We start from the raw sequence: 23418 nt of genomic DNA, 5'->3' as shown, positions 1-23418 counted from the left end.
ATAGAAAAAATATAGTACTTATCTCTATTTAAACAGCATTAATTCAATTGCATTCTACTTTCCAGCAACATTTAGGATGCCTCAAAAATAGAAAATATATACACATTAAAATTATTAGCATGGATTTTTTATTATTTTTATTTTTATTTTTACTTTTGACACAGAGTTTCGCTATTGTCGCCCAGGCTGGAGTGCAACGACACGATGTTAGGTCACTGCAACCTCCAACTCCTGGGTTCAAGTGATTCTCTTGCCTCAGCCTCCTGAGTAGCTGGGATTACAAGCATGTGCCACCACACCCGGCTAATTTTTTGTATTTTCAGTAGAGACGGGATTTCACCATGTTAGCCCAGGCTGGTCTCAAACTTCTAACCTCAAGTGATCCGCCCGCCTCAGTCTCCCAAAGTGCTGGGATTACAGCAGTCAGCCACTGTGCCCGGCCATGGATTTTTGACTTTTGAAAACTTTTTTGTTGTTCAGGCAATGATTTTTGAGTTAAATCATGTGGATAAAGTTTTTTAATTTTAATTTTTAATTTTTATGGGTTCATAATAGTTACACATATTTACAAGGTACATATGATATTTTGGTACAAGCATACAATGTGTAATGATTAAATCAGGGTAATGGGAATACCTATGGCCTCAAACAATTATATATTTGTTTGTGCTGGAAACAATCCAAATCCACTCCTCTTGTTATTTTGAAATATACAACAAATTGTTTTTACATGTAGTGACTCTATTGTGCAACTAAACACTAGATCTTATTCCTACTACGTAATTGAATTTTGTACCAATTAACCAATCCCTCTTTATTCCTCCATTCCTCACTACTTTTGCAAACCTCTAGTAACGATCATTTTACTCTCTACCTCCATGAGATCAATTTTTTAGCTCCCACATATCAGTGAGACCATTCAGTATTTATTTGTCTTTCTGTGCCTGGCTTATATCTATGTTACTGGAAATGACAGAATTTCATTTTTCTTTTATGGCTAATAATATTCCATTGTGCATATGTACCACATCTTCTTCATCTATTCATCTGCTGATGGACACTCAGGTTGCTTCCGTATCTAGGTTATTGTGAAGAGTGCTGCAATAAATTTGAGACTGCAGCTATCTCTTTGATATGCTGATTTCCTTCCAGTCTAGTAGTAGGATTGCTGAATCATACAGTAGTTCTATTTTTAGGTTTTGGGGAACTATCATACTGTTTTCAATAGTGGTTTTACTAATTTTACGTTCCTATCAACAGTGAACGAAGTTTTCCCTTTCTCTGCATTCCTGCCAACATTTTTCGTTGACTGTCTTGGGGTGAGATGATATATCATTGTAGTTTTGATTTGCATTTCTGTGATGATTACTGATATTGAGCATTATCTTATATATATATGGTGGCCATTTGTATGTCTTCTTGAGACATGCCTCTTCAGATCATTTGTCCATTTAAAATTTCTTTCTTTCAATAGCTTTAGAAGTCCAAGTGTTTTTTTGTTAACATGGATGAATTGTTTAGTAGCAAAGTCAAGGATTTTAGTGCACCAGTCACCCAAGTGATGTTTTTTTTACCCAATAGGTAGTTTTGCATCCCTCATCCTCCTCTTTCCTATCCCCTTCTGAGTCTCCAATGTTCATTATACCACTCTGTATACCTTTGTATACCCATAGTTTAGCTCACACTTTTAAGCGAGAACATGCACTATTCGGTTTTTGATTCCTGAGTTACTTTACTTAGAATAGTGACCTCTAGTTCCATCCAAGATGCTACAGAAGACATTATTTTGTTCTTTTTTATGGCTGAGTAGTATTGCATAGTATATATGCATACTACATTTTCTTTATCCACTCATTGATTGATGGGCACTTAGGTTGATTCCATATCTTTGCAATTGTGATTTGTGCTATAATAAACATACACATACAGGTGTCTTTTTGATATGATGACTTTTTTCCTTTTGGGTAAGTACCCAGTAGTAGGATTGCTGGATCAAATGGTAAATATACTCTTAGTTCTTTGAAAACTCCTTCCTGTTTTCCATAGAGGTTGTAATAATTTACATTCCTATCAGCAGTGCACAGATATTCCTTTTTCTCCACATCTATGCCAAATCTGTTGCTTTTTTGACTTTTTTAATAATGGTAACCCTGGCTAGGGTAAGGTGATACCTCATTGTGGTTTTAATTTTCATTTCCCTCATATTAGTAATGTTGAACATTTTTGTTTGTTGGCCATTTGTATATCTTCTTTGAGAAATGTCTATTCATGTCCTTTGTCAGTATTTTAATACAATTTTTTTTTTTTTTTTTTTTTGCTGATATGTTTGAGTTCCTTGTAGATTCTGGATACTAGTCCTTCGTCAGGTACATAATTGGCAAATATTTTCTCACATTCTGTAGGTTGTCTGTTTACCCTGATGTTTATTTTTTACGCTGTACAGAAGGCTTTTAATTTAAGTAGGTCCCATTTATTTATTTTTATTTTTGTTGCATTTGCTTTTGGGATCTTAGTCATAAATTCTTTGTCTAGATCAATTTCTAGAAGATTTTTTCCTAGGTTTTCTTCTAGAATATTTATAATTTCAGGTTTTAGATTTAATTATTTAATCCATCTTGAGTTAATTATTATATATGGTAAGAGATAGAGATCCAGTTTCATTCTTCTACATGTGGCTATCCAATTTCCCTAGCACCATCTATTATTTAGTAGATGGCTGTCCTTTCCCCAATTTATGTTTTTCTATGCTTTGTGAAAGATCCACTGGTTGTAAACATTTGGCTTTATTTTTGGGTTCTCTATTCTGCTCCATTTGTTTATGTATTTATTCTTATACCAGTACCATGCTATATTGGTTACTATAGTCTTGTAGCATAATTTGAAATTGGTCTAAAAACAAAAACGAAACAAAAATTAACAAGGCCCCACCATGTGCTGCCTATTGAGACTCATCTCCACTTTAAAGATACACATAGACTGAACGTGAAGGGATTGCAAAAGTATTTCATGAGAATGAAAGCCAAATAAATTACTTAATGAAGCATCTTGAAGAATTAAAAGAAGAAAACAACCCAAACCCAACATTAGCTGAAGAAAAGATAAAATATAAAGATTAAAAAATAAAAGAAAAGATAAAAATCAGAGCAGAAATAAATCGAATTGAGACAAAACACGAAAGATTAACGAAAAAGAAAGTTGTTCTTTGGGAAACGTAAGCAAAACAGAAAAACCTTTAGCCTGATTAAAGATAAAAGAAAGATGACTCAAATAAATAAAATCAGTTATGAAAAAGGAGACATTATCACAGATATCACAGAAATTCAAAAGGTCATTAAGGATTAGAGACTATTATGAACAAATATATGCCAATAAATTAGAAAACCTAAAAGAAATTGATAAACCCCTAGACACATATATCCTACTAAAATCAAGCCACGAAGAAATAGAAAACCTGAATAGACCAGTAATAAGTAACAGGATGGAAGCAGTAATAAAAAGTCTCCCAACAAATAATAGCCCAATATCTGATAGCTTCACTGCTGAATTCTACCAAATATTTTAAAATATTTGTGTGTTAGGTCCATTCGGTCCAAAGTGTCCAATTGTATTTTATTTTGTTGGTTTTCTCTCTAAATGATATATCTACTGTTCAAAGTCTAGTATTGACCTTTTTTACCATAATTGTATTACTGTCCAAAACTTCCATATCTATTTATATTTGCTTTATATCTTTAGGTGCTCTGATATTAGATGCACGTAGATTTATAATTGTTATTTCTTCTTGATTAATTGAACATTTTACTATTATTTAATGACATTCTTTGTCTCTTTTTACAGTTTTTGGTTTAAAGTTTATTTTGTTTGAAATAAATATAGTGGACCGGGGGCGGTGGCTCACGCCTGTAATTCCAGCACTTTGGGAGGCTGAGGCGGGTGGATCACGAGGTCAGGAGATCGAGACCATCCTGGCTAACACAGTGAAACCCCGTCTCTACTAAAAATACAAAAAATTAGCCGCGTGTGGTGGCAGGTGCCTGTAGTCCCAGCTACTCAGGAGGCTGAGGCAGGAGAAAGGCCTGAACCCAGGAGGCAGAGCTTGCAGTGAGCCGAGATCACACCACTGCACTCCAGCCTGGGCGACAGAGCAAGACTCCATCTCAAACACACACACACACACACACACACACACAAAAGAAATAAATGTAGTGACCACTGCTCTTTTTTGGCTTTCACTCTCATGGAATACTTTTGCAATCCCTTCATGTTCATTCTATGTGTGTCTTTAAAGTGGAAGTGAGTCTCAATAGGCAGCACATGGTGGGGCCTTAATTTTTGTTTTGTTTTTGTTTTTGTTTTTAGACACAATCAATCACTCTATACCTTTTGATTGAATTTACTTCATTTTTATTCAGATCATTTATTGATAGGTAAGGTTTCACCATTTTCAATTTGTTAATTGTTTTCTGGATGATTTTTATATCCTTTGTTCCTTTCTTCTCCTCTTGCTGGTTGTGTGCGCGCATGTGTGTGTGTGTGTGTGTGTGTGTGTGTGTGTATGTATGTGGTTTGAGGATTTTATGTAATCATATGCTTTGGTTCCTTTCTCTTCATCTTTTGTATATCTACTATAGGTTTGAGCTTTATGGTTACCATGATGCTTACATACAACATTTTATATGTATAACAATCTGCTTTAAGGTGATAACAACTTAACTTTGATTTCATATAGAAACTTTACCCTTTTATTACCCTTGGAAAAAAATATGTTTTTGATGTCATTCTTTGTGTATTTTTATATTGTGTACTGATTAAAAATTATGGTATCTATTATTATTTTATTAACCTTTATACTGGACATATAAGTGACTGATTTATCACCATCACTGTATTAGAATATTCCAAATTTGCCTATATACTTACTGCTTCCAGTAAGTTTTATACTTTCATATATTTTTATGTTACTAATTACTAATCTTTTGTGTGAGCTTGAAGAACACCCTTTGGCATTTCTTGTAAGGCAGGTCTAGTGGTGATTCATTTCCTCAGCTTTTGTTTTTCTAAGAAAATCTATTTCTCTCTTCCATTTCTGAAGGATGGCTTTCTGAAAATAAGTTATTTTGTTTGGTAGGTTTTTTTTCTCCATTCTTTCAATACTGTGTACATTTTTTTCCCAGTCCTTTCTGACCATGGAAATTTATTGCTAAGAAATCAGCTGATAGCCTTACAAAGGTTCCCTAGCAGAGGAACTTCTTTTTTGTTGTTGTTGCTTTCAAAATTCTTTGTCTTTGACATTTGTCTGTTTGATTAAATATAACTTGGTAAAGTATTTCAGATTGAATCTAATTAGAAACCTTTGAGCTTCTTGTACTTGGATATTAATATTTTCCCCAGATTTGGGAAGTTTCAGACATTTATTCTTGTTCCCTCCCTTTATTACATTTATTATGAGACTAATGAAGTATTTTATTATATTTTAAATTGTGTATATTTAAGGTATACAACACTGTAAATAGTGAAATGGTTACTGTAGTCATGAAAATTAGCAGACTCATTATCATACATAGCCTTTTAAAATAAGCTTTCTGTCCCTTTCTCTCTCTGTTCTCCTGAAACATTGAGAATGTGAAAATTAGCTCTGTTTACGGTTTCCTATTAACTCCATAGGCATTCTTCCCTTCTTTTCATTCTTCTTTTTTTCTCCACTAGTAGAATACTTTCAAATGAACCGTCTTTGAGTTTACAGATTCTGTCTTCTGTTGTATCCAGTTCACTGTTGATGGTCTCTTTTGCATTTTTTCATCTAACTTATTGTACTCTTCAGCTTCAGTATTTCTGCTTGGCTCTTTTTAAAATAGTTTATATGTCTTTGTTGTTTAACTTCTTGTTTTGCTTATGTATTGTTTTTCTGACCTTTTTTTTTTTTTGCCTCTCTGTGCTCTCTTGTAGCTGTTAGTTTCCTTAAAATAATTATTTTACATTTTTGGTCAGCCAATTTGTAGATCTTCATTTCTTTGTGGTTGGTTACCAGAAACTTAGTGTGTTCTTTTGGTGATGTTGCATTTTCTTTCTTTTTCTTCATGTTTCTTGTTGCTTATGTTGATGTGTGAACATTTGATTGTGCATCACCTTTTTCAGACTTTGTGATCTAGTTTCAGTGAGAAAAGAGTTTTACCTATGAGTGGATGTGAGGGTGCTAGTTTGATGGCGTGCAGCAATTTCAGCTCCAATGAGGGTGTAGTAGCACCCTCTACCAGCTGATTGGTAAAGATTGCAGGGATTTTCAGTGGCCTCTACCAGGTACCACCTGGTACCTCTACCAGCTGATTGGTAAAGATTGCAGGGATTTTCAGTGGCCAAGGATGTGGGTGTCCACAGTGGTGGCAAGGGCTGTTGCCATCTCAGTGGCAAATACTGCTGGGGTATTCCTCCTAATCTTTCTATTCCATGAGGGAAGTTGTGACCTTAGCTTTTGTGTTTACAGTGTTGGTGCTATTGTAGTGGCCATGGAGCTGGGGTCTTTCTAGAGTGTGAACATGTGCAGAGCAACAGTAGCTCTCAGATGCAGAGCACAAACCTGTCTGCTGGGGTGGTGGCTCCAGCATTTGATGTTCAAGTTTGTGTGATGTGGCTGCAGAATTAAGGTCCAGAGGGCAGATATTTGTGGAGTGACAGTGGTTCTGGGGTCTGGAGCACGGGCTATTTCACTGAGTTTATGGCTCTGATGTTTGAGGCACAGATGCTCATGGAGTGATGGTGGGACTTGGGATCAACAGCATGGGGATGCAGAGTGACCATAGCTTCAGGACATAGGCCGAGGCTACCCTGCAGTGGTAGTGTCTCCTACGCATGAGGCACTGATGTGTGCTCTGCAGCTATGGAGCCAACATGTAGAGCACAGGCATTTATAGAGTGGCCAGAGTTCCAAAGCTCTGGGCACATACAGGGTTAAGGGGGTGGCCATGGTCCTGGGTTAGCACAATGGTGGCTCTTTCTTGATGGGATCATCATCAGCTTCTCCCTTTCTGAGGGGAAGGTCAGTGCTAGTGATGTCTGTCCTCTGCAGAGCAGGCACTGAGGATCTCAGTGACACCCACTGTGTGGCTTACATTGATAGCCTCTTCCTTGTTCTTTGTCCCTAGCCACCTCCAGACCTCTCAGGTAAGTCAGTGTCCTCAGTGACCATTTCTGTGTCATTATTCTCCATTTTTTTGCTCAATCGAATTGCTGCAGTTTCTTAATTGGAGCCTTGAATCCTCTCAAGGCTATTTTTGTTCCTGACCAGCTGTCTAATTGCTGTTTTTTTGTGAAGGCATTAAGGCTGGTGTCTTACTCTGACATCTTGCTGACATCACTGATGGATTTCTGTTAATAAGATCTCAGTACCTGTGTCTTCATTCATGATGTGTGCATAGCCTATCTCGTCCTGTGGAAATTTTCTTTAATGGCCTGCTTCTCCATGAAAATTTTCCTAAATCCTCATTGGAATAAGTTATCTTTTACCTTAGAACATATCATAGAATATTTATATCTTTTTTGTAGAATATTGTATTCTCGTTTGTTTTCTTGTTGTGAGCATGCCCGTAAATTGTAGTGTGAGCCATGGATTATGGTTTATTCAACATCTCTACATCCATAAATATACTAGTTCATTGTGCGCAGTAAATATTTCCTAATAGTTGTGTTGAAATCGGAGCCAATTATACAAATGTTTTAAGGTTGTCATAGGTTTAAATAAAGATAACCAGCATTTCTGTGAAAGAGGTCATTGCAGTTATGTGGACTTTCTTATAAATATATGAATGTATTTTCCCTCATTGGTCTATCTTTGTAGAATAGGAGAAAATATGGTAGATAATTGTAGGTGAGGGTAGTTACCAATATAATCTGCATATATTCTCGTTTCTTATTGTCATTTGAAGTAAAGTTATTATAAGGCCCAATACAATTGTCGCTCATCTGAAAAGCACTGTGTCTTTACATGATGCCAACAAATATTAGGTGTTATTAGGCCTGGGAAAGCTAATTATGGCTGTTTATGCCCTTATATATCACACTGTTAATACTACTATAAAGCCCTTATCATAACTTTCAGTTTATTTCCTCTGAGCTACTTGATATAAAGACTGCCTTCTTTATCTCCTAGCTTTTAATACTGGGAGATAATACAATTCATACTGCATTCTGCATAGTCAAGCATATTTGTAGAATGAATACATTGTCTCCTTTGGATTTTAAGTCTGCCACCTGGAACCATAGAACTCTTTCTATTTCTTAATAAATTTTGTCATTACATATGGCTTTAAAAATCTGTAAATGTATTTTAAGCAAAATTTAGTACTGTCTCTATAAGCTTAATTTTAACTTTTGAAGACATGATTAAAAGTATAAATAAAAGTTTAGTTATAAGAGTTTGCAAGGCTATTATGTAATGATTTGGTCTGACAGCTGTTGAGTTAAAATTCTCATCTTTATTCTAATAAATGTTTCTCAGACACATTCAAAGAGAAATTTGCTGCTGGTGCTTCATGAACCTTTATAAGTAAAATAAACATCAGTTATGTAGACAATAAACAGAAAAAAATCTGTTACTTCTTCACTAGGTTTTCTTCTACCAAAGGACAGAATATCATTAATAATTCATGTTATTATAATAATAAAGTTTATGGTAATAACTAACACTAACTTTGCTCACACTTATTTCCATTTCCCAGTAGATTAATCTACTCCTGATTTTTAGAGGAAAAAAGTAGTGGTACATTTTTTGCCAATGCAAAAATCAGGAGTAGAATAGTAATGTCTTGTAATTGCAGAACCCTATTCAGTTTATAAAATATTTTTTAAATTCCTGATGATATAAAGAATATATATTTTTTCAAAATTTTAGCTTTTTAAGCTGAAATGACCTGAGTCTGAAGCAGCTTGCATATAGAATCCATTCATCAGGTGGGGAAGTAGACTGGCATCTCCCCTGATAGTCTAGAGCCTGATCCTAATAACAATTTCAGGTAGAAGAAGCATTTTGAAAAAGGCATTTTTCTACTAGATTATAAAAACCCTAGATACCAAAATATGAGTGCCTCAGAATATATTTATGTAGATTGTCCACTGATGGCTTTTGTTTATCAACCTGAGTAGTGGTTTCCGAATTATTACTGTGGAGTCCAAAACCTTGTGCAAAGCACAAAGAGTAGAGAGGAACTACAGCAGAAGGGTTCAGGACCACACACTAATTAATAGAAATTTTAGTTTATTTATTGATTATATTGGAGTGCTTGAAAAAGTATGTATTTGGTAACAGGGGAAGGGTAGGAGGGACAGGGTGGGAGAAAAACAGAGAAAGAGAAAAAGGAGGAGGAGAAAGTGAGAGAAGGGAAGAAGAAAAGGGATAAAGAGGAGAAAGAGAAAGGAGAGAAGAAGGAAAGTAAGGAGGAGAGGGAGGAAAAAAATGCCCCGATCTAAGGAATTAAATGCATGAGGAAGAACAGAAAATCTCACAGGAGTACCTGAAAAATATCAACCGAAAAATTAATAACAATTCACACATAGTTCAAGTAAACATGTAAATAGGAAGACAAAAACAAAAGTTCCATGTAAGATATATATGTGTGTGTATACGTGTGTGTGTGTGTGTGTGTATTTATTTATACTTCCCTTTTTACTGACATATGAAATGATAGCAGGGAACACATTTTTATCTAGCAATTGTTTCCAGGCAAAACATACTAAGGAAAGAGATGAAATTGAGAATGCTAAGGGTTAACTTAACTGTCATTTCTGACTGATTATTAAATGTCAGAAATAAAAGGGATATGCACTGTATTATTTTTTCTACTTATTAAAATCTATGCTATGAGGATATATCAGAAATTTGATTTCTTGATTTCAAGCAAGGAAATAAAATAGCGTGACCTTTACAGTGCCCTTTCACTTTTGAGTGACAAGACATTTCCTTTGGTTACTTCATCAGATATTTGTATTCCTTATGTTTATTGTACAGAGATTCAAGCACATTCAACCCGCACTTGAGAGTTTAAGTCAGAAAGATGAAACAAGAAAGAAGAGTGAACTATATTGTTGCCACATACAGAGATACACAGACCAATGAAAAACGTGTTTGTATGACCCTGATCTGGTTTGGCTGTTTCCTCACCCAAATTTCATCTTGAATTTTAGTTCCCATAATCCCCAGGTGTTGTAGGAAGGTCCAGGTGGGAGGTAATTGAGTCATGGGGGTGGTTACCCCCATACTGTTCTCATGATAGTGAGTGAATTCTCATGAGACCTGATGGTTTTATAAGGGGCTTTTCCCCCTTTGCTCAGCACTTCTCCTTCCTGACGCCCTGTGAAGAAGGTACGTTTCTTCCCCTATGCCTTCTGCCATGATCGTAAGTTTCCTGAGGCCTTCCCAGCCCTGTGGAACTGTGAGTCAATTAAACCTGTTTTCTTTATGAATTACCCAGTTTCAGGTATTTCTTCATAGCAGCATGAGAACGAAGTAATACTAACTCTTCAAAGGGGATATGAGCAAGAATTTTTTGAAATGCCTACCAAGAATATAGCACTGTAGCAATGTGTTCTGGAGTAGGATTGTTTTTAAAAATCGAATCCTATATATTTCTAATTTAATAATTTAATGCTTCAGTTTCAACATTTGTACAATGAGAATTTTGAACTATTTTCCTCATATATTTGTTGTTGCCTGAATGACAGAGTCCATGTCAAAAGCTTAAAATAATACCTGAATACATATCAAATATTCAGGAAAGGCTAACTGATATCATTATAATGGGATGCATAAGTAAAGACACGAACATTTAAAATAGTAGTACTGATTATTCTCAATCAATTTGTACTGAGCACTTGTGGGATGCCTCAACCCAAATACAGGATAAAAGAAAATGGCATCATGTAAAACTTTTATATGAATTAGAATCCCAGATGTTTGTTACCTTGGACAAATTAAAATCAATTTTTTTCTTTGTAAAATGGGGAAAAATAAGGTTTTAGTGATGCTTGAATGAGAAGTTCATGTGAGGATTTGATCATAGGATATTAATAAAGAAATACTGAAGTCTCCAACTATAATAGATGTACCTATTTTTCACTCCTGTTGTATTAGAGTTTGCCTCTCCTATTTTTACTCTTTGTTGTTAGGTGCATACTTATTTAGGGTTGTAATGTCTTGTAAGAGACTGACTCCATTCTCATTACATATGGACCTTGAATAATTATCCTTCTCCTGAATCTTATCACAGATTTTCAGCTTTCTTTTGATTAGTGTTAACATGTTATATCTCTCTGTATTCTTATACTTTTAACATGTCTGAGACTTTGTTTTTATAGTGACTTTGCAGACAACATAGAATTGCTTCGTTTTTAATCCATTCTGATAATATTGCTTTCAATTTGTGCATTTATACCATTTACTTTTAAAATGATTATTGACATAGGTGGGTTTATATCTATTACAGCTGCATATGTTTTCTATTCAGTGAACTTGTTTTTGTTCCTTTTATCCTCCTCTTTACCTGCCTTCTCTAGTTTTAATTGAGCATTTTATATGATTCCGCTTTCTCTCCTCTCAGCATATGAGCTTTGCTTCTTATTTTGTATGTTTCCACAGATTTTTCATTCTACATTATAATTAATCTTGGTTCACTCTCAAATAAAACGATATCACTTTACATGTAGTGTAATTATCTTGTAACAAAGTATTCCAAATTCTTCCCTTTCATACCACGTTATTGCTGTCATTCACTTCACATATCCATACACTATAATCATCAAATACATCATTGTGATTATTACTTGAAACAGTTTTCTTTTAGATTAACTAACAATAAGTGAATAATATATTTTATTTTAACTTTATTTTTACTCTCTGACATCCTTTCTTTAAATAGATTCAAATTTTTGACATATCATTTACCTCCTCTCTGAAAAGCTTCTCTTTTCACAGAACATGTGTGCCGGCAACGAATGCCATTTTTGATGGCTTAAGTCTTTATTTAACCTTTTTTGTGGAAGAATAATTTTGCTGAATATATAAATCTAGGTTGATATTTTATTTTTTTTAAATTCAAAACTCTAAATATTTTATTGCATTCTCTTCCTACTTGGAATTTCTGCTTAGAGTACCCTAAAACTTAAAGTATAATAATAATAAAATTAAAATAATAAAATTAAAAGTCTACTGTAATTATCATTCCTTTTCCTCTGCAGGTATACTGTTTATTTGCTTGCTTCTGAATCTTTTCAAGATTTTTTCCTTGTCTTTGATTTTCTGCAGTTGAATATATGATTAGATGTAGCTTTCAGGATATTTGTCTTGCTTGATATTCTTTGAGTTCCCTGAATCTACAGTTTGGAGTCTGTTACTAATTTTGGAAAATTCTGTTATTTTTACTTCAGGTATTTTTTCTGGTCTGGTCTATCACTCTTCTCCATCTTATATTCCAATTACACATATGCTACGATTTATGTAATTGTCCCACAATTATGGGATGCTCTGTTCTGTTTATTAATAGTGTTATTATTATTTTCTTTTTGCATTTCACTTTATGACATTTCTATAGAACATGCTCACATGTTTTTATGCTTGTCCAGTCTACTGATGTGACCACAAAAGGAGTTCTTCCTTACTGTTTATGTGTTTTGATTTCTAGAATTTTTCTTAGATTTTTTTCTTAGAATATTCATTTCTCTTACTGATCTGTTTTTGAATATTGTTCTACTTTTTCTGTTAGAGCATTTAGCATATCAATCCTAGTTATTTTAAATTCCTATCTGATAATCTCACCATCTGCATCATATATGAATCTGGTTCTGATGCTTGTTTGTCTATTTAGAGTTTTTTTAAATTTTTTTATTTTTATTTTTTATTTATTTTTTGCTTTTCAGTATGCCTTTGGATTAAGGAATAGAAACTAAGGTAAATAGCATTTTAACATGACTTTTTTTGTTAATCTGGTTAATAACTGGACAGTGGATGTTTGCTGTAGCTTTAGGTACCAGAGGCTTTACATTCTTCTTGTGTACTTATTTTTATCTCTCTTGTTTGCTTTGGATTCGGTGTATACAATTAAATAAAATCATTTAGGAGGTCAAGAGACCTCAGAATGGAATAAAAATGTGACAAAATAATCTCATTGTACTACAAATATGTGAAACAACTTCATTGAAGGAGGTATCTGGCAAGTTGCTGGCCTAAGTAACCTTGGAAATGAGTGGCATCTGTAAGAGTAAAACCAAAAGTGTTTATGAATTGTCCTCAGTTAACAAAGATGTTTCTTGTGGCATTTTGAGTTAACAACTCTTATACTGCTTCACATGTGTACTACAATTGAATAGTGAAGTAAATGGATTTTGCATGGTGGGATCTACATTGCTCTTGTTAAAATGAGCGGTTATACATAAGCAGGTGGAGGAGGCTAGACTGATCTGCATAATAGTGGATAGAGCTAGAGACATAGTGTGAGCTCATGTTTAGCATAATAAAGCTACCGATGGTTACATATAGAAATATTTATAAACGTATATATACATAGTTTTGTATAAACACATATATTTCCTTTTTCTGTCAGTTAAGAGGTCTAAAAACAATGACATCATAGTAGTAGTAAGCACATTAGCACCCAGCTATTGGTCTCTAATACCATTCCCCAGTTAAAGGAAACTACGAGCCTTTAAGAACTGGTTGATTCTAGCAATGGGGCAGGAATTATACAATATAAACTTGAAGCATCTTAAAATGCTAGAAAGTAAAAAAATTACCTACACATACACACACAAAAACACAAACACATTGATTGTGATATGTAAAAGGAACACAGCAGCCCTCTGTAAGAAATTCTGAGCTTTTGATGGCTAAAGCTGGAACTGTTTGAGTAACAACATGAGTAAAATCTTATCAAATAATAACTCAAAATATAAAATAAGCACAAGTACATATTGACATCAGTATATTTATATTTATACTGATGTAAATACCTGAATGAATAAATAAATGGGGAAATAGAAAAATATCTGGTACAGAGAATTCCAAATAATTTTTGTATGTCAACCTCAGGGAGCAGGAGAAAAAGTTCCCACTTCTTAATTACAGGTGACATGCAGAGATTTCTTGCCAAAAATGCACCTTGGAAATGGAGGGAGTGTAACTTTATACTGGAGAAACTGGACAAAGATTGTTTGAGCCAGGTGATGAAGTTCAACTTTAACAGTAATAAGTCATGTTTATGACATGTACCCTTGATATGATGTGATTAAAAAAGTACTTTACCTCTGTGGTCTTGCTACCCAAACTCATAACACACAACTAATTATGATAAAAATATCAGGCAAATTGCAATATGGGAACATCTTATATAATACATGACAAATATTCTTAAAACTATTAAGGTCATCAAAATCAAGGAAACTTTGAGAAATTGTCTCAGCTAAGAGAAGCCAAAAGCAACATGATAACTATATATAATGTGATGTCCTGGATAGAATCCTGGAACTGATATAATATGTGGGGTTAAACTCAGGAAATATGAATAAACTAATAACTTCAGTTAATAATAATGTATTAATTGTAAGGGATAATTGGAAGGACAGCCAAGAAAGGAATGAGGCCAGTAGACCCAAGTTCAGGCAAGCTGATTTATTGTCAGTCCTGCCAGGCTACCTCCTGACAAAAGCAGAGGAGGCAGCCCCGCTTACAGACTACTGCAGAGCTTTATGGGGCAAGGAACAAGGTCAGGGTGGGGAAGCTGAGTTGGGTGTGCAGGAGGGCTGAGTCGGGGTGGGGGAGCTGAGTCGGGGGTACAGGTGTCTTGACCACATCCTGGAGATGATTTTGCTAGCTTTGTTATGTGAGGTGAGCAGACATGTTAACTGCATCCTGTAACTGCCTGGACAAACAGTTACTGGAGGGGTCAGTGAAGGGAGGGTTTGTCTTTAGCCCTAGGGGAGCTGTGCAGAGGTCACAAAGGACTGCATTGTAAGACCTATGGGAAGGGAGGGGGGAACAGTCTGGTTGGGGTGACCCTAACATTAATATTGGTTCATTAATTCTGATAAATGTACTATACTAATGTAAGACGTTAACAGTAGAGGAAATAGGGTACGAAATATATGGGAACTCTGTATGCTGTTCTCTTAATTTTTCTATTAATTTAAAACTTACCTAAAACAAAAACTTATTTAAAAATATATTGTATCACTTCCTTCCGGCCTTCATGATTTCAGAAGAATTCTGCTTTCATTCAAATTGGTGATATTCTATACAAGGTGAGTTGTTTTTGTCTGACTGTAAGGATTTTTTTGTTATTAATTTTCAGAAGTATAATTAGAAATCTTGCCATAAATTTCTTTGCATTTATCCTATTTTAAGTTCACTTTTCTTCATGCATTGTTAGTTCATGTTTTTATTTTGGTTCTTTTTTGTTTTGCTAAATTTGAAAAGATTTTAGTTGTTATTTCTTCCGAGAAAAAATATATTTGGCCACATATGAAAATATTTATGAACTTTCTATTCTGTTCTATTAGCCTGTATGTTTGTCTTTATGCCAGTACAATGCTGTTTGGTTACTGTAGCTTTGTAGTATATTTAAAATCAAGAAGTGTCTGTCCCCAGTTTTGTTATTCTTTTTCAGGATTTTGTTATCTAATTGGGATCCCCAGAGATTCCATATGAATGGGTGAGTTTTTCTATTTCTACAATAAAACATCATTGAGATTTTGATAGAGATTGCATTATATCTGTAGATAACTTTGGGTAGTCTTAACATTTTAACAATAATAAATCTTCCAATCCATGATCATGGTATGTCTTTTCATTTATATATTTTCATTTTTTAAATTTCTTTCAGAAATATTTTGCAGATTTTACTGTCCAAGTTCTTCACCTCCTTGGTTAATTACTAAGTGTTTTATTCTTTTTAATGCTGTAATAAACAAAATCGTTTCCTTAATTTTCTTTTCATATTTTTATTGTTAATGTATAGAAATACAACTAATTCTTTGTGTTGACTTTGTATCTTGCTATTTGCTGAATTGGTTTATTACTTCCAACAGCATGTTTTTTGGTTGCCACAGCTTTTTTTACTGATATATAAGAAAATTTTTAAAGAAGAGTAATTTTTTAGAGTTTCGCTTTTTTCAGGGAAGTATTTTCAAAATAAAAACCAAAACTGAAATGGTGACATTTGTTCAGATTCTGTCTTTTGAAGTTTTTGCTAAAAATTACAATAGCTCAAAATGTATTACTTAAAAGACATTGAGAAATGGAAGGGATTAACCAGAAATATTTTCTAGATATGAAAAAGCCTTACATGCTGAGGTTAGTATTTCCAAACCTGCCTGACACAATTGAAGTCTGAGAAGAAGCCAGACTTCCTCTGTCTGCTTCTCTCTTGCTTTTTGTGGATTATAACATCTCTTCCAGACTTGGCCACACCTCCGCATCCTTGAATAGTTGTAAGTTACCATCTCCTAGTTTCATGCTAATATTTATTCACCTGTGGCCCAGGTGACCATTAGAGTTGGTGAATAAACTGTAGCATCATTGTAGCTGGTTAGGCCATCATGGTACCCTCTTCCTATTACTTTCTGCCTTACTCAGGGTATGCTGGAACAGGTTCATACTGACTAGCAAGAGCCAATCATAATTTTTAAAAAATTGTATGAGTTGGTTGTGAAATAGATGTTATTAGAAAATAAATTACATGAACTTTCAATTAAATAAATGATGTTAAAATAACTGGAAATGAAAACATAAACATCATAATTTCCTAATTATTTTGCCACATTTTATTATTATCTATGTCCTTAAGGTCATTTTTATCTTTTGTATCTATACGCTGGAAATACTGTAAATGGTATACTGCTGCACATCTGTTTCCAAGGTCACGTCACATTGGTACCTTTGAATGGAGTATGATGGAAGTAGTTACATTATATAGATTGACAAAGGCTATAAATCCAAGATTTTACTATAGAGCCAGCTACTAAATATTTACCAGTACACCACTGCCCTAATCCTTTTATATCTTCCCATCTTTGACTAAACCTCAATATTACCTATTTCATAGAAATTGCATTATTGCATATTAAGATGAGTACTACTATAACCCGGAAATTCGATTATGAAAGTCACTCTCCTCATTATTTTGAACAATGTATTGCAACCAACTGCTCCAAATTTTAGAGGGCCAGTACTAATTTCTAATATGTGAAATGTCCATTGTTAATAAGTGAATAGAATAGATGCTATTCAGTGAGAACTGTAAATTCAAGAGAGGTAAATTTGTATTTCAAAATCAGAGGACTAGGAAATAAGGAAATATAAACATTGCCTTTTAAAATTGTTAACACTACTTTATGTCTTTAGTATTAATCATCTTTTTAAAGAGACAGGAATAGAAGTTTAGAGAAGGGTAGCAATTAAACCAGGGTGCCTCAGTAAGTACATTGCAGAGCTGGGATTCCCAGTCTTCTGAATTCTAGGCTGAGGTTCTTTCTACCGTAATAATTTGTTTCTCAAATTCACTTTCTATTTGGCATATTTTCCTATCATCTACCATGGCTTCTCTTGAATCATTTTAAAAAGAAGCACTTATTTCCTGTATGTCAAATATTTCTACAGAAAGATATAAGGCAATATTTCTTCTATCTCTCAAATGTTAAAAAGTTATATGCATTACTAATCAAATTAATCCATTTGTTAAAAATGTTTAATACCTTTGTTTCTATTAAACTTTCTTTTCTTAAAAATCACTAATATTTATCTGAAATACTGAAACCACATTGAAGGACACAAGTAGGTAATTAAATAAAGTATCATTATAAGTCCTTGTAAATCATTGAGAGGATATTCCTCTTAATGCTCATTCTTTTTTTTTTTTTTTTAGATGTAGTTTTGCTCTGTCCCCAAGCCGGAGTGCAGTGGTGCAATCGTGGTTCACTGCAACCTCTGCCTCCCAGGTTCAAGTGATTCTCCTGTCTCAGCCTTCTGAGTAGCTGGGATTACAGGTGCATGCCACCATGCCCAGCTAGTTTTTATATTTTTAGTAGAGACTGGGTTTCACCATGTTGGCCAGGCTGGTCTCGAACTCCCGACCTCAGGTGATCCGACTGCCTCAGCCTCCCAAAGTGCTGGGATTACAAGCATGAGCTACTGCACCCAGACTTAATGATCATTCTTGAATAGCCCTTTCTTGATTTGTGTGTTTGTGTGTGTGTGTGTGTGTATGTGTGTGTGTGTGAATGTAATGCATGTAGTGGAGGTGTTTCTTATATATTATTTTTCCTTTTCCTTTTTTCTTATGTCTATTACTACTCCATTTTATAACATTTATATTCTATATTAGCAAAATTGTTATCTCAAATTTAATGTTTGTAAGATTCTTGTCACTAACCAATCTATCTTTACAGTTTCTCTGTCAGCAGTTTTTTTTTTAAATAGAGTTATTTACTTTTTTATTCATGCTTCTTTTCATTCATCATCTTTTGGTGTGTTTCTCTCTGTAGTGTATAGCATGTTTGCTCATCGTTTGAAATGTCTGGTTATATATAACATTTGCAAGAAACATATTGAAATTTTATGCTCACATTTTCAAGCTGCATTTTAAGCTCTTTCTCTTCATCTGTAATAATCAATTTATAAGGTTATTTCATTCACAAACTAAACTTAACAAATTCTGATATGGCATGCTTGTTCATTTGTATGTCTGGATTCCGGTCATAGTTACTCTTTATTTTCATTTGTACACATAAATTATACTTCATGAATATAGATTTTCATTCATTAAGAATAAATAAAATGTTAATAAATCAGCATTCTCTTACATTCAAAGGACATTGCTATTGATTGCCATTATTTATGAAGTCACTAGACTTAGGTAGTCAGCAGTGCTTACAAGGAGGGGAACTTGAATAGAATTAATAGAGTTAAATGCTTTTTTCCATGTGTTGTCACCTCCTCTATTTTGTTGTAGTTTAGACATTGTAAATGAAAATGTTTTTCTTCTGATAGTAATTAAACAAAAATTATTTTAAAACATTAATTTTTGGAGTTTCTTGGATTAAAGTTCTTATCAGTTCAGTAATTTTGTATTATTTGGTTTTTAAAATTATCTTCCATTTAATATGGCGTCAAATGAATAATACATACTCAGTTCTTATTCTACATTTAATATGTGGCAAGGAGAAGATGTATAGAAGTCAAAGGTTAGAGTAAAAAATTGACCTTTAAACCATTACATTAGATAAAATTCAATAACAAATTTATATTCTTATTTATATTACATACATTTTCTTTCTATGAGCCAAGTCATGCTTTACAGCGCCTTGTTGGTTTTCCTCTGTTGAGTTTCCTCAGGTTGGTTTCTATAGTATTACTGAGGAGATGTAATTTCTGGAGAGAAACTAAGTTGTATGCGCATTATTTACACTCTATCTCAAAATAGCAGAGGCGACAAAAGCTCTTGCCCACTGTCAAACTATCACTCTCACTGGCTAAACTGAGCCCCTTGGTGGTGAAAAAGCCATTCTATATGTTCCTGCTTCTTACACAGTGCCTAAATAAATATAAGCTGGATAAAAGAATGCACACAATCTGTTTCAACTTCTCGATACATTAATGTTGCTTTAACAGCATTTTCGAAACCTGTACATTTAAGTGATGTGCTGTGGTGACTTGGAGAAGTTCATGTAGAATGGATACAAACAGAGAGTTTCCAGAATTGCTACATGCCTAACGACTTCTTTTCAGTGGTTACAGAAACAGAAAATGCCAAGAACCCTGACCAGAGTTGAAGGGTGGTGTAAGGAAGGGGCAAAAAGTAGAACATTATTTCACAGTGTTTGTCTATTGATTGATTGGATTTAATAAGGTAAAACTTAGGTTGAAATGCGTAGATCTTAAGTGTAAGTTAAATGATTTTAGACAAATGTGTGTATGGTATATTAAACCTCTCTTCTGATTTACATTTCCATCACCTGTGAAAATTTGTTTATGTCCCTTTTCTATTAATTCTACCTTCCTACCCCTGCAACACACACCCCATTCCAGAAAACCCCTTGTGATTTCATTCAGTAGTTAGTTTATGGTCAGAGACCAAGTTCAATGTAATGATGCTAATACTTCATAAGTGGTTAAGTAACTGGTTTATAAAATTTGTGTATCATGTTGGTCTTCTTGATTAATATTTGCTAAGATTCTAGTGATACCTTTTAACTTGATGCATTTAATTTCTCTGGAAATCTATGAATTGCTGTCTTCCATATGTGCCTATCCTTGAAGGCACTATGTAGAAATTTGGGAAAAAAAACAGAATATATATTCTGGGATCTTTCTAAAGGGATAAGATCACTGGTATGTGTGTGAAATAAGGAGCATCTTACAATAGGGGCCCAGTGTTTGTCCAAGTATAATCAAGCATATGGATAGTCTGGATCGGTATGATGCTTACTAAAATTCAAATTTCTGAGCCCCAATCAACATAGATAATTTAGAGTTCAACATAGAAAATTTAGAGTTCAAATCATGATAAAATAATCCCTAGCCTTATAGAAAGTAGAATATTGTTTACTCTGTGATAAAATTAGAAGAACACATTGTTTTAAGGATACAAAATCAATGTGCAAAAATCACAAGCATTCTTATACACCAATAACAGACAAACAGAGAGCCAAATCATGAGTGAACTCCCATTCACAATTGCTTCAAAGAGAATCAAATACCTAGGAATCCAACTTACAAGGGATGTGAAGGACCTCCTCAAGAACTACAAACCACTGCTCAATGAAATAAAAGAGGATACAAACAAATGGAAGAACATTCCATGCTCATGGGTAGGAAGAATCAATATCGTGAAAATGGCCATACTGCCCAAGGTAATTTATAGATTCAATGCCATCCCGATCAAGCTACCAATGACTTTCTTCATAGAATTGGAAAAAAATACTTTAAAGTTCATATGGAACCAAAAAAAAGCCTGCATTGCCAAGTCAATCCTAAGCCAAAAGAACAAAGCTGGAGGCATCACGCTACCTGATTTCAAACTATACTACAAGGCTACAGTAACCAAAACAGCATGGTACTTGTACCAAAACAGAGATATAGACCAATGGAACAGAACAGAGCCCTCAGAAATAATGCCACATATCTACAACCACCTGATCTTTGACAAACCTGACAAAAACAAGCAGTGGGGAAAGGATTCCCTATTTAATAAATGGTGCTGGGAAAACTGGCTAGCCATATATAGAAAGCTGAAACTGGATCCCTTCCTTACACCTTATACAAAAATTAATTCAAGATGGATTAAAGACTTACATGTTAGACCTAAAACCGTAAAAGCCCTAGAAGAAAACCTAGGCAATACCATTCAGGACATAGGCATGGACAAGGTTGTTTTAAAATCAGTATAGTCACACTAATTTTTTAAAAAGAATTTTCTTTCTTGTCTATTCTTCAGAAATATTAAATGAACTTAAAAAATAAAAGTTATAAAACTCTATATATATGAATCAAATTTTAAAAGACTTTAAAAATTATATTTAAAAATTCTGAGTGCCAACCAGGAATTCTCAGTGCTAACCAAGGCCAAGACCTTTAGGTTTATTCACTGAATTTTAAAACAAAAAACATTTTTTTGAGCTACTTGGGATGTGGGGAGGAAGGGCTCCTTGGAAGAGTCAAAATACTTAAAAGCATTGGGAGTTAAACATTTTAAAAAATTTCTTTTAATGTTCATTTTACGTTTGTATAAATACCTACATAAGATTCAATAGATGGTACAAGACCTTATAATCTGAGTCATTAAATGCCTGTTTTATGAAGCCTCTCAAATGAACAACCTTATTCATATTAAAAGTTTCTCTAAATGTCACTGCAATTCCAAATTGCCCTTGGTGAAATTATACCAGTTAGAGAGATTTACATATGAGTTAAGATTGCAATATGAGGCAAGAGAGAAACACGTTTTCTGTCTGCAGGGAACACAGATTTAAAAGGCTCCATGAGAACTGCAAATATCAGTAAGGATTGTACTCATGAAAACATGTGTCTCCAGAACATGGCCATAGACTAGTAATCACCAATTTGTGGCCCAAAAGAAACCTCCAGCTCTGGCACATGGAATTAAATAAAATGTTTCAGAGGAACACAAAGGCAATACTAAGAAATATTCTTAGAAGGTTTTGAAAAGGTGAATTGACATAAAATTTGTCCAAAGAACATGGTGGAACATGAAATTTTGAAGCACTCAGCTGCTATTTTAGCTTGGAGGCCAATTTACCTTACCTTTTATCTGCCTTCTTCCCTTTGTTACTGGTGAAGGGTGCCCAGATTCTTGGCAATTTGGACAAAGAATTGGTCAAAACGCACAAAGCAATGAGGAAAAGCACAATTTTTTTTAAACAAAAGTACACTCCACAGAGTGGGAGCAGGCTGTGACAAGTGGCTCAAGGGCACTAGTTACAGAATTTTCTGGGGTTTAAATACCCTCTAGAGGTTTCCCATTGGTTACTTGGTTTATACCTTACGTAAATGAAATAATGCCCTGCAACCAGTCTGATTGGTTGTGGTACATGACCAATCAGAGGCTGAAGTGAAATTATTAATACAAAGTTACACAGGAAGACTTGGCCTGCAACCAATCTGAATAGTTGCAGGAGGAGACCAATCAGAGGTATTTTCATTTTTCATCTGTAATAAGAAAAAGGGGTGGGGATTGCAAAGAGAGTAGCTGGTGATCTTTTTGTTACTTGGGGGTGGAGACATGGTGTTTTCCTTTTAACTCAGTTCTAGGAAGTCAGTGTGAATCGGCCTTAGGTTCCCTCTGCCTCCAGACCCTATTCTCCTGCCTCACCTTTAAACTTCATTTTATAAACCAAGTGTCAGCAAACTACAGTAATGGAGGCTAAATCCAGACCAAGACCTATTTGTGTAAATACAGTTTTATTGCAACACAGACTTATTCATTCATTTACATATTTATGGATGTTTTACTGCTACAATAGAGTTGAGTAGTTACAACAGAAATGGTCTGGTTCACAGAGCCTAAAACATTTACTATCTGACTGTTTACACAAGCGTATTTGCTGAAGCTTTTTAGACATAGAGCCTTACAGACAATCAATTGACAGAGAAGATGGTTAGTTGCAAAGGAATGCTTTGGAAAATCCTCACAAAGAAATTGTGTACAAATTTGACCCAATGACCAAGAAGTCTGGGACATTCTTTTCTCAGGACAAAGAAGTAAACCTAATATCGAGGACTCTGTGAAACAGTTGGAGCTCAGATTCGGTGTAAAACTTAAGTACATAGTCATGGGCAGGGTGGCCTTGAGCAGGGGCTGATGCCACATGTGTCAGTTGTACACACTATTACAGAATTGAGGTCCCTGTAGATGTCAGTGAGGAACT

Source organism: Hylobates moloch, unplaced genomic scaffold (genome assembly GCF_009828535.3).
Source record: "Hylobates moloch isolate HMO894 unplaced genomic scaffold, HMol_V3 SCAFFOLD_13, whole genome shotgun sequence".
NCBI classification, from domain to species: domain Eukaryota; kingdom Metazoa; phylum Chordata; class Mammalia; order Primates; family Hylobatidae; genus Hylobates; species Hylobates moloch.
Note: the sequence above shows the minus strand (reverse complement) of the source record.